A 14,066-nucleotide genomic window follows, 5' to 3' on the forward strand; every position below is an offset into this window, starting at 1 on the left:
TCTAATAAATAGGGTAAGAAGGTTAGGTTCACCAAAATGTTTAGGGGGAAAAGGGACACACTTTAATAGGATTGTAGATCTTCACTTTTTTGGGTTACTAAGCCATTCAAATATGTGTGTGAGGGAAAGAGGGAAATATCCAAATATTATTCCTCATTATAACCCAAATTGGATTAGCTAGGACCCAAAGGAGAAAGGGTGCCACTTCCAAACTCGAATTGTAAAGGAGAATGCAATCCAAGGAAATACACTTTTTGACCCTTATAGGATAATGTGTGTGTGAGATTGAACCAATTGCTTAATTAATGTAGATATAGATGTTAAGTGTATATAATCAACCCAATAAAAATATAGATCTAAGGTATGGATATTAAAGAAAGTAAAATATAAAAGAGTCATCTTAAAATATGTAGAAGAAGTTGTATCATAGCTCCAAAAGTCACAAACCTAAGCCTATTTTGAATAACTGATTATGGATTTACAAATGAAATGACAAAAGGAAATTGTTCATATAGAAAAGTAATAAGGACTAGGTTGACCTAGAAGGACTAATTCCCACAGAGTTGGTGTAGTCCAATGATGTTGTAGCAAATTCAAACCAACTTCTCAAGAAAGCTCTCAAGGAGTTATTTCTAGATCAGCATGTGAAATTCTACTATCTCGATCCTACACACATAAAGTGAAGGATTTTTGTTGTTGTTGGATGAGGGCTTTCCTTGGTCAAGCCCTAGATTGAGGAATCAACCTTGTAAATGATAAATGTAAATTTAAATGACTAAAATCAAGATAAATTTTAGGATTCACCTTGCTTAAAACTCTTGACATTTTTTCTTTATGATGTGTTGTAGATCTTGAATTAGGTCTAGGAATGTAAAGTATCTCCATAATTTGTAACAAATCTACCATAGTCCCATCATGGTGCCATGTATGTAAGTGTGCATCAATGTAGAAGATAATGAATGCTTCAATGTAGTTCTCGTCCTTTGATGACCAACAATAAGCTAGATCTTGAAGAGGAAATGCTCACAAAGGATCCGTTAATGCTTGATAGAAATCTCCCTTGCTTGAATTTTTGAATTCCTTGAATATCTTGCTTGTCTTCAAAGAGTGTAGATATTTGATGTGTATAAATTGAGATATGAATTATGAAAATGAAGCCTCCAAGCCTCCTTATAAATGATTTTTTGGGCGGGAAAATAAAACAAGATGACTAGAGAGTGGAGTAAAACCAATTAAACCCCTAAGGCCTTTTGGGCAATGATGCTCGCAATCTCTTGGGACTAGGTTGACCTAGTCCAGTCCAGGTTGACCTAGTCCAGTCCAAGTTGACCTAGTCGACTTGGTTATAGAGGTCAGGAGAAGGGAGAGACAAAGAGCTCAACTAGTTGTCAGAAGGAATGAGGAAGAAAGTGGAAGAAACAAGGAAAAGAGGGCACTGAGCATAGGTTCATCCATGGTCCAAGAGGCATTGTGGAAAAGGTGCTAAAAGGTCTTAAAAGGCAAGTGTGCCCACTTTTAAGATGATACACCTTCTCTACATCTATTTGATCCCAATACTATCTCTGTTGGTTCATTCTATTTCAGTTCATCTTATGCATATATAATTATCTGTGTGTTGTTAGGAGGCACAAAAGAAGCCATATAGAAATATTTTACATAATTTGGTTAGGAATGGATTGGCATGATTGATTTTTTTTGTTCTAATATTTATTGAAGCCCTCCGTTAGTAAAACTTTTTGATTTTCTCCATCGGGTAAACATTCTATATTCTTGTTATCACTAAATGATTTTAAATTCTGGATAAATTCCATGATCCACAATTTTACCACAATAAAGTGGTTCAATAGTAGAGTTATTGGTAGTTTTTGTCTGAGCATTAGAATGGCTGAAAAACAAACTTCATAAATTTGCAATTTGGTTATGAAATAATTTTGCTGAAAACAAACTTTTTTTCATTGATCTTTTTTTAATTATATTGTTTTCATAGCATTGTGAGTCAATGGTTTTTATTTTTTTAAAGCTAGATCGATGACCAATTCATACACATAGCCCATATATGTTTGGTTGCATGGTTTTGCTGAACAGATTAATTGGATTGGAACTCTTAAATATTATTGTTGTAAAAACAAAATCATTTAGTTTGTTCATTGCTGGTTCTTTTTGAATCTAAGATCTCACATTTTCTTTTGAAATCCTAGTTCAAAATAACCTTTCAATCTTTCTTTGATTATGTTTTTTTCAAAGCATGTTGAATTGATAGTTTTAATTTTTTTTTCTTCTAAACATTAGATCAATACGCTATTTATACATGAAGACCATTCATCGTTGTTGTAAAAAAATTTAAACTTCTACGCAAGAGCCTAAAATACAATCGTAAATTGTGAGCCTCTTATTTAAGAGGTCTTAGGTTTGAGTTTACTCGAGCATAACACAAAATAATAATTAATCTCAACACATAATAATAATAAATAGAAACAAGTGCCACGTAGTGGCTTGTATTTTCCTTAAATTATAATAGTTTATAGAGATATAATGACAAAGATTAAAATTTAATACTTATTGAATTACTTGTCATGATGATATTTAACATAATTTAATTAATATATGATCAGTAGAAAAACATTTATAATTAAAAATAGTTTCTAATTTAATATATAAATGTAATGTTTTTGATATATAAATGTAATGTTAAATATTATATTTTCTTAAAATATTAAATTACTAAAAATTCATTCAAATTCATGTGTAGCTATTTTTATTTTTATTCATTGGATATCTTCTTATTTCATTAATCATATTTTCATATTTCATATTCTTATATATAGATATCAAGTAGTGCTTAATAGTATTAACATAGAGAAAATATTTTTAAAAATTAGTTTTGTATATTATAGAAATTATATTAGACATTGTCGTGGACAAGATTGCATGTTGTATAATTATAGTTTGTTTTATATACTATTTCATAGTTATGAAGTCTATATTTATTTAGTTTACAATTTTTAGTTTGATTTTAATTTAATTTAATTAATATTTTTATGTTAATGCTATGATATTTTCTTATCACTTAAGTTTAATTAATGCAACATATTAGTAATATTAGGTTTTATTGATTATTATTTTAATAATTTTTTTGTTTAACTTACTATAAATTTTATCATCTTATGTCATTTTTTCTCTAATCTAGTTAGAAAATATATTTTTGGTAAATGGAAAGAAAGAAAAATTTTATTTCTTAAAAATTTACTATAATTTTATCATCTTAGATGTCATTGTTGAGATTGATGGAGCAATTATATTTAAAAATCATGAAATATTTTTATATGCTTCATATTTTATATATACTCATCCTCAAATAAAACCACCTTACCTTCTTTATTTTTATTTTTATTTTTATATATACTCATCCTCAAATATCAGGTAGTGCTTCCTCAAAATCCGCTCCTATAACACCAAAAATGTATGAGCCAATCAAGTTAGAGTAAAATTATTTAAATGATCTTAGAAATTATAAATCTCACATGTAAACATTATTAAAATAAAAATTCTTACATCTAATTGGTTGGAATTGAAAAAATTAATCATTAGATAACCAAAATTGATTGCAATATTATATTGCCTATGGCAAATACAATAATAAAAAATAAAGACTTCAGACCGATTACTGATTTTTTTTTTAAACTCTAAAAAAAGTACAAAAACATTTACATTTTATTGCCGATTAAAATCTAAAATTGAAATTGTATTTAGTTTTGGCATAGCCATGCAAAATTTTCTTACCAACTCATAAGCAAATGATGTCATTATTGATTCAGTTGATAAATTAGTAAAAAGAGTAGATCCCTATACTAAATTTTTGTGCTTCCAAACTCATTCAAACAAATACTTTTAAACTAACTTCATCTATAATCTTTAAATAAAAAATATTTAATTATAAATAATGCTTTTTTTGTTGTAATTTATTCCATATTTAAGCCAATAGGCTTATTTCCTAGTGGACTTCAATCCAAAAATTGTTACATTCTGACATAGTCGGACGCTTGAGAAGGAAATATACGATGCCGCAAACGATATCCAAGAATGTCTAAACTTGATCGACTTAATAATAATACAAAACTATCATCGTCTGATCTGCAAAGTCGGATGCTTGAAAAATGATTTAACCGACAATCAAGGATAAAAATTATTTTTCTTTTTCCCAATGTAAATGTGCTCAAATCTCTAAAGTACACAATTGTGTGCATACATTGCGCCTTTGCTATGATTATCTTGCTCTTCAGAAGTGCTTATCAATCAAGTTGTAGAGATAGTACGAGTTGACACTTATTTGTTGCCAAGATGCATAGAGTAGAGGAGGAGAAGAAAAGGTAAAAACTAGTATTAAATCCACCATGAGCAGAAAACTGATGATTCATATTAATGATTGATTTTAACAGAGATTGTAGTTGCATGTGCCTTTCTCAATATGTGCATAGGTGTGGAGCAAAACCAAACATGTGAGTTGCTTCATAGGATCTCCCAAATACGTGTAGATTCATGGTTTTTAAAGTCACCCAATATGTAGAAAATGAATTAGTTAAAAATCTTTAAAAATGAGCATATATGCAGTTGGTTGCAGAAAACTCAACTCCACACCCCATAGAGCTCAAGTAGGCCCAAATAACCCAGACATTATGAGGTGCACAATCATTCAAGAGAGATTGAATTGCATATATAGAGTTGGGTTTAGGTTATCATTTACACATAAAAGTAATTTGACATTTTGAGATATATTTAAATATTGTACTAATATGTTATGGATTGTAATTAATAAAATTTTAATGATACAAAAAGATTTTTTTATCTTATATACTGTTTTAGATTACGATAAAAGAAGGTTTTGAAGGGACCCCGAAACCCTTTAAAAAAAAACAAAAAGATAAAGCAAGACAGCCCAACCAGGAAAAAACCTGCAACAAACTAAAGAACAGTATCAAAATCAGGTTTTACAGGGACCTGAAACCACTAGAAAAATCCAAAAACAAACTAACCCAGGTTTTACAGGGATTTGGAACCACAAATAGTCTAAACTATTAAAAACCAGAAACCAAGACTAGAGTCCCCAACCAGCGACCAATACCAGACAGGCACCAAACCAGAGAACCCACCCCAGTGCCACTATTGCAGCTCCAAGATCAATTTAGCTGCTTCCTTACCAATTGTAGTAGTCTCTTGAATGGAAACAACATCCATGTAACGCCCCACCAAGGGATCCAAAAGAATGAACCTAAAGTATCACTAAGTTTGCTAAACATTTTTTTTTTAAAAGTAAGAAAGTATAACATACACATCAAACACATAGTAGCGGAAGCAATAACATGTAATCATCGACAAACATACATTGAAAGTTACATTTCTTAAGGATCCCAAGACGTTGAGTCATGTTTAAATTTAATTAATTCTAAGTCTAACAACTATCACATACATATGAAAGAATAATCAAAAAGTCCCATGTCCATAATATACATTTTTTCCGAATGCCTCTTGGCAAATTAATTCGGAATGCTCAATCATCCACTGTACAAGTCACAGGGTATGAAAGGCTTAAAAGAATATACAAATGTAAAGATAAAGATACAACATCCTCAAATCCATAATACAAGTACAGTAAAAATATATGAAACTATTCACCATACATGATACATCCATACATCCATAATGATAAAACATCTATCATAAAATCTAACCATCCATCATAATAATCCAAGAACATAGTGAAGGTAAATGCCAACCAAGAAAGCTCCAGCCACGGTGACCACGAAAGGGATCTCAATGGTAAGAGTAAAAAGCACTACCACCCGACCGCGTGGAACCTAAATGGTCCACTCCCACCGCCCTGAGGAGATAGTCTCAAGTCCAAAATAGGATAACAAAACCTATAATCATAAATACTCTCTAAGTCCAAGAAATCCTATAAGTATGCTAACTCAAGGGTTCCTAAAAAGATTGACATCTAAACCCAAAGGTACCACAAAGACACGTAGGAAACCTACTATGCAAGCGGGAAAGTGTCATCGTAAAAGTCACGTAGAAGTTACCCGAGCAATCCCTTAGGAATCTCGGGTCCCTACTGATCCCTACAGCCACTAGTATCCTCTCGTACTGACGAGGCATACTACGAAATGCAAGGTCGTAACCAAGCGTTCTCTCTACCCCATCCTAGTTTGTACTAGCACTCAAGGCATGGGAGAGAACATACAATTATCTTGTTAGGTTCATTTTCTCTCATTTAGTGTAAATGTTTTCACTTATTAAAACAACTTACAATGGGTTACTCCAGGCAGCCTCTTAGGGCCCCGATCCCCATTGCAAGCCACTTCCCGACACTACACATAGATAACCTACCCTAGACTCATGAAATCACGAATCAAAGAATCATAATAAAATCACCTCAGTCCTATACAAGCAACTGAAAAACATCATAAAAGATAAGCCACAAAAATTACATCAGTTCATTATGAGCAATAGATAAGCATCAAATAATAATCATATGATCACGACAATTCTCTATCAGCAACTCAAGGCATCAATGATAGATCACAAAATCCAATGGTTCTCTAATGAGCAACCAGAAAGTATTCTAATAGTAAATTACAATACTGATCGAAGACTCCAAAATGGTCAAGTCAAAACATGACATCATCAAGAACATAACAAACACTTCAGTCCTCTCAAGCGACCAAAAATCAATCCAAATATAACTGATCGAGACTCAAAAATGGTTATCAAATATAACTGATCGAGACTCGAAAATGGTTAAGTTAGGTATCTCAAATACATACACCTCAGCTTCACACAAGGAAACTGGAAAGCAATAACAAACAATAAATACATCCATCATAGAGCATACAATCACATTATCTTGGTTGGTTTGAAAAGATCGAGAACAAATCATCATAACCTCACATTCACAAACCCGGGCCTCTGGTAACAACCTAAACTGGTCAATACTAGAACAACCCCAACATACAGAGAACACAAAGAAAACATCAAAGTCTCACAGATTGGATTTGAAAGTATATTATTGAGTTAAGGTAAGGTTTATGTTCCAGTTTAATGTCGATTTCAAGTAACTAAGTTTTCTCAATTACCCCTTACAATTAACCCATTTCTATATTTACATGATTGTACAATTACCCTATAAATATTCTAAGGATAATCTTTTATTTATTAAGTTATAAAAATGATCCTTAATGATTTTAAATAAAACAATTATGACTTTATTAAAATCATCTTATTTAAACCCACATTAATAACTTTCATTAAGTCAATAGTCTAATTATACAATTTTATCAAATAATATCTATTAATGATTTAAATAAAATAATTACAACTTTATTAAAATCAATAATTAAATACTCGATAATAATAACTTCTATTCCTAATTAAATATTAAATCATATTTATTTAATATTAATTAATATTTTATTTAAATATATATTACATTTATTATTAACATAACAAATTATAAAATATTGTTGAAATTTAATAATGAAATTAATATTAAATAATATCATAAATTTAATTTAATTAAAAATTATTAAATTTAATTATAATTTATAATATTAAGAAATATCACATAACCAAATCCGAATTTCGCATGGCATTTGAAATATTTTATTAAAATATGCATTAGCGATTTAACAATCGCTGCCTGCCAAAAGCGCAGGGCAGGACTGCTGTCGCAGTCGTCCTGCATCAGCAGGTACGACTGCGTACAACAGTCGCCTGCTCCAATAATATTAAGGGGGCAGGGGGGTAGTTAAGCCGCCCCTCCCCAATACCCTTTTTTTTTAAAAAAAAATTAAAAAAAACTATTTCCTTGATATAGGACTTTGTATATCAATAGATTTGTTAATTAAAATTTACATATGTGTATATTTTTTTTTTAATCTTAAAAAAATATATAATCATTATAATAAAATTTATTGATATTCAATCTATTAAATACATATATAAAATAATTCTTTTTTTTAATATATATAAATATATTGAAAACTTGTTTCCTTCCTTATATTGATATAGAAAATACAGTCAACCATCCGAACTTCTAATTTAGAATTTCAGTCTTAGGTTCAACCCTTCCCCTTTAAATCTTATGTATACAGAAGTTTATTGACAAGCATATGATAAATTCCAATATTGTAATGTTTAAACATTCATCATAGAGAATTCAGATTTACAAACCCCAGACACGAAGAAGACAGGAAAGGATAATTGTGTATTTAATCGATAATAAAAAACACAAGACCCTACCTGATCCTGATGCTATTATGCAATCTCTAGGCATTGTAAGAGAATTCGCTCCTCTCAATAACCCTCCTCTGGAAAACTTTCTTGGTACCAGCCTTCTGAAATTTGCTTCCAAAAGTTGTCTCCCCCAAAATTCTCGTCCAAATTCGTGTGTCCCCAAAAAAATAACCCCCAAAGTTGTGATAAGAAGTTTTCTCCTCAAATCAAGGCACTAATTGTGCATTCACCCGAGAAGACTCTTTGCACAACTCAGTTAACTCCCAAATTAATCTTTATTATCTTTTCTTTTATTATGCATTCATCTTTCATGCACGTTAAGTTGAATTATTAAATAACTATATTTAATATTCCACTTGACTTCTATTTTAAATTAATTTATTACTTTAATCTTATGTGCACTTTATGAAATTAAAATAACATTATTATTTTGTATAATTTAATCTTTTAATTTATTTCTCATATTTAAACTCATGCTTAGATCATGCAATCTAAAATCCTTAATAATTTAATATCTTTCAACTTTTAATTTATTTTAGAAACTTAATTGATAACATATTTAATTAATTTAAATAACAATAATATTTAGCACTTATTTAAAAATGAACTCCAAATATATTATTATTAAATTAAATAAATATTATCCTGTTCTAAATTTATCTTTGAACTTTAAACTCTAAATTTAATTCTTTTATTTAATTAATTTCTCATTTAATTAAATATTAAAGATATCATATTAATTCTCCATTAAATTAAATCATTAATTCATCTTTTAATTAGACTTAATTAATAGAAAACACATCAAGGACTCATATAACAACATACAAAAACCCTTCATAGAAAAATACATACTAAATCAAAACAAAAGGGTTATAATCACGAAATTACATTATTTGATGCATTCAGAGGGTACTTAACTCAGATACTTGTCCTAATTATCAATTAGGACAATTGGCTAAAGGGTTTAGGAATTGGACTTAAGAGTTTATCTCCCCTCTCTTACCATTGAGATAATGCGATAGGGTACTCTCATCCTGGCAATTCAGGGAAGTCGATACCCGGTACCTGCAACCTGCATAAAATTCACACATGTACAAACACAATATTCTAAGCTACACAGGCAATGGCAGGAAGTGGTGCATCGTGTAGATCCCGACTAGCAGGTGACTACGACTCCCTTCCTTAACCACATCAGAGATGCCATACATAAAGAAAACAAACACGCACACCATACACATGCAAGTATGGGGTAAGTATCCATAAGAAAACACATAATAATCCATCTAACTAATCATCATTGAAAACTGAAAACACTAAATAATCATCAAACATAAAATTAGCTTAAAAGAGTTTGACAAAAATAACAGAAATGTGAACTAGGGGCAGGTACTACAATCCATAGTAGCAACAGCTTTCATAGCACTCTTCCTTGAGCTCTGCCTTGTTCTTTTACTCGGACCCTCAGCCGAAATGATATCTTCATTCGCCCTTTTGCCCAGGCTTGCAGCAGCTGCATAAATACTCGAGTTGACTTGTTCCATCTTAGTGCTACTCTCCTTGATTAACATTGTGAGGTTTTGCTCATAGTTGTTAAGTTTGTTAGGGATGTCTCCCATATGTCCTTCCATATGACTAAGTTTAGCATTGATAGTATCCAGGTTATGTTGCAGAATTTCCACCTTTTTCTTCAAACCCATTATTTCATTGTAGATCCAGGAATCAACCTTGAGACTAGTGTCAGCTTTCTCCTTAGCAAAATGCATGAAGGTAAGCATGGTATCCCTCTACATAGCATCACAATCATCTTTAGCAGTCTCGTGTGGGGGGGAGAAGACATTGTCATTGATATCCTCCATTTCTGTTTGATCCTTCTTTCGACCCTCAGCATAGTCCTCAGGATGAGCAGAGTCCTTCCTTTTTTCTTCCTCTATCCCCTTAACAGGAGCAGCAGTAATAGCCATATGGTCCTCCTTATTCTTCTCAATAGGATTCTCGACAGTGTTATCTTCCACTTTATTACCCCCACTAGAAATAACCTGGTTACCCTCATTATTAGATTTACTCTGTTCAAAATTACCTTCACTATTGTTTTCCTCTTTTCCTTTTTCATTATTATCTTCAGTCTCTGGATACCCGTCCAAATTAGAACTTAACTCTCTAGTTTCAGTATCATCCTCATCCTCAGGTTTCCAATTCTCATAGCTTTCTGAATTATCAGTCTCAGAATCCTCATCCTTAAGAACTTGAGAGGCAGAGGGTTTCAAATTCAGGGCATTTTCTTTACCTTTAACAGAGTCACCCTTCTTACTCTTAATGGGCTTTTTCTTCTTGCCCTTAGAGGGAGTAGAGGAAATGTGCTTATTTTTACAATATCCCTCAATAAGAAGGATCAGACCTTCATGGAGAATGGGTATGGATTCCTTTTTCTTATGGGCTTCTAAACTATTAAGTAAAGAAAACTGCAAAAAGAAGGGGAAAGATATTCTATCTTTATATTTGAAATTATTTAAAAAAACAAAATGACATTTATGAACTCGTTTATTTCTTCCATCAAGTATGAAATACTCACGGATGCAGCAGAGAACATCCCTCCAAATCTCCTTTATCTGGTTCGCATCAAAGAAATCACCATTCTTTTCCAGAAGCTTCTCCTCTTCTTCCGTTTTCAGAAACTTTTTGTAGGCTGCATTTGAAATACTAGTTTGCTTAGTGAATTTTATGCCCACCGTACGAAGCCCCATGATATTAGCAATAAACTTCTACGTAAGTTTCACAGTCACACCATGGAGAGTGACTTTGTCATTGGACCAGTTCTTAAAGAAAGCCATAGTGATGTGTGGCTTAAAACCATTGAGTCACTCCATGTAATGAGTCACTTTTCCTTTCTACAAAATTTTCCAAACATCCTTGCGAGCCTTCCATGCCTCACAGTTTTTTGGTTCTTGTTTGCGCGGTTCGCCCCCCATCAGTAGAGAATAGTAAACACATTCAAACCAGAAAAACCAGATGCATAGAAAGAGAGGGTTAGAAAGAAATTTGTTTTTCTTCCCACCAAAAGAGACACCTTTGTTCGGAGAAACGTGCGAACACCATGTCGCATTCATTTGAGTGTACTCCATAAGGGATCTAAATCTAGCAATAATTTGATCACTCCATGAAATCATTAACTTTCCAATCTTTTCAAATCTTACCTACCTGCGCATGGATAGCTTCATAATGAATAATTGCTTTGAGATCAACTTGATTAGTTAATTCATCGGTCCACCTCACCATTTGCCCTGTTAGGACAGCATAGTTGGCAACCCAATCAGTAGCACTGTTGGCCTCCCGAAAGTTATGAGATATGACAACTTTTTCAAATTTTTGAATAAGTTATTTAATCTCCTTGATAGTGGCCTCTATCGACCATGAGATAGCACTTTTATTATTAAGGATATTAATAATATTTAAAGAGGCACCTTCCAACCATAATTTTGGACATCCCAAAGCCACTGCAATTTTCATAGTATAAAGGGCAGTCGTAGCTTCAGCAATGTGACTATTAGTCTGACCTATAGGGATAGCTATAGCATCTTTAACTATTCCCATATGATCTCTCAACACACCTCCACAACCTGCACTCCCCGGATTTCCCTTAGCAACACCATCAAAGTTTCCTTTAATCCAACCATTTGGAGGGGAACTCCAAGTGACATTCAATCTTGGGTTATCAGTTTGAGTCTTAAGGTTTTCAGGAAACATAGGATTATCAATAGGAAAGGTTTGATCAGATATTTTTAGAGATCTGAAATTCTCCTTACAAGCTCTAATAATATTCTGACCAAGCACCCATCTAGGAACCTCTCTGTTTCTAAAAATTCTATTATTCCTTTCTTTCCAAATACCCCAGTAGAGATGAGGTAGGGTAATTTTCCATAGAAATTGAACATCAGAATTCTTAGACGAACGTTTCCAGCTTTTAAAAGAAGATTCCACATTGTTATGATGAACCCAAGTCAAGTTCCAATACATTAGGATCTCAGTCCAAACCATCTGGGAATAAGAGCAGTTCAGAAACAGGTGGTCTCTATCTTCAAAACCATTCTTACATAAAATACACCTATTCACCAAATTTATACCTCTTTTTTGCAAGTTATCAAGGGTCAGAATTTTATTTTGAAGCAGGACCCAAAAGAAGAAATTAATTTTAGGAATGAGACCCTTAATCCAAGCCTGAGACCACAAGGGATGATTTTCCTTCTCCTTAGAAGCAAAGAGTGAAGAAACCTTGTATTGCCCACTAGGATCAGCATACCAAATAATCTCATCCTCGAAAGAAGGGTGGAGAGAAACAACATTGAGAGATAATTGGATGTGATAGAAACTTTGATCAATGTCCTTCAAGTTAACCCAAGAATCATTCTGCCAATAATGACTAACAAGAGTGCCATATCTCTGCTTGCATAAGTCAACTTGATTCAGATCTTGAACATCTTCAATCAGGGGGTGATCCTTAAGCCAGACATCTTCCCAAAAACTCACCCTACACCCATTGCATATTTTCCAAGAGCACCCTTCTCCAAGCATTTTCTTAGTACCCTACACAGCTCCCCAAATTGAGGAGGGATGAATAACATCAGCAAAGGAGAATAAATCAGGAAGAGAAATAGAATTAGGGAGGTACTTGTGTTTCCAAATGGTACTCCATTCTTTCTTCTCATGGAACACACGCCATCCTTGTTTAGCTAGAAGAGCTTGATTCATGCTTCTGATTTTCTAGATACCCAGACCACCTTCCCTTACCGGTTTACAAACATGATCCCAAGCAATTAAAGGTATTCTCTTTTTTTCCTCTGAACCAGTCCATAAAAAATTCCTTTGAATTTTATCAATAGCCTTAGCAAATTTAGTGGGGATTTTGAAGAGACTTAAGGCAAAAGTTGGTATACTTTGAAGAGAAGCTCTAAGAAGAATTAATTTACTAGCCTGGCTTAAAAGGTTCCTTTTCCAACCTACCAACTTCTTGTTGAATTTGTTAATGAGGTCTTCCCAGAAGGAATCTGGAACCTTCAAGCCTAAAGGAAGACCCAGATAGGAAGAAGGGAGAGAACCAATAGAACATCCAAGGATTTTGGCAATTTTATGTTGTCTAAGAATGGGGGTATTGAGAAAAAACACAACACTTTTATTCCAGTTAACCAGTTGACCAGAAGCTGAGGAAAAAAGATTTAAAGCTTGCTTCAAATCTTATGTACTGTTACTATGGAAGATTGATTTGTTTAAATTTAGAATCATCTAGGTTGTTAATTGTTGAGCATAATAATATGGAACAATACAAAAGATAAGTATTACTATTTAACTAATCTTATTTTTCCTACATTTATGGTGGGCACAAAATATCTATAGATATACCTATTCTAATAGTTTGTTTTTGTGAAAACCAAAAAAATGTATGTCATATCTCAAATCATTTAACAATTGAAGGTATTTGAATCGAGCTTAATGTACGAAAATGTAATTTTGCATGGTAGTGGTGCATTTATAAATTCTGGTGAATAATATAAGTAAATTGGGTGAATAGAATAGAACAAAAAAAATTAAAACATTCTTCAGTATATTATGATTTTTGTTTATTATTTTCATTGTAAATAGATAGTTATTTCTAAAGTACTCCAAGATGTACAATGTGAATTTTAAATTGAAATATGATTAATATTTTCAATTTTAATTTCTGGTTTGAACTTTTTGACATGCTTTTCTTATTTCTATGTAACTGCTTTTCTTAATAAAAAACTTCC

This window comes from Cupressus sempervirens, chromosome 8 (genome assembly GCF_028749045.1).
Source record: "Cupressus sempervirens isolate cs-2001-9-10 chromosome 8, ASM2874904v1, whole genome shotgun sequence".
Lineage (NCBI taxonomy): Eukaryota > Viridiplantae > Streptophyta > Pinopsida > Cupressales > Cupressaceae > Cupressus > Cupressus sempervirens.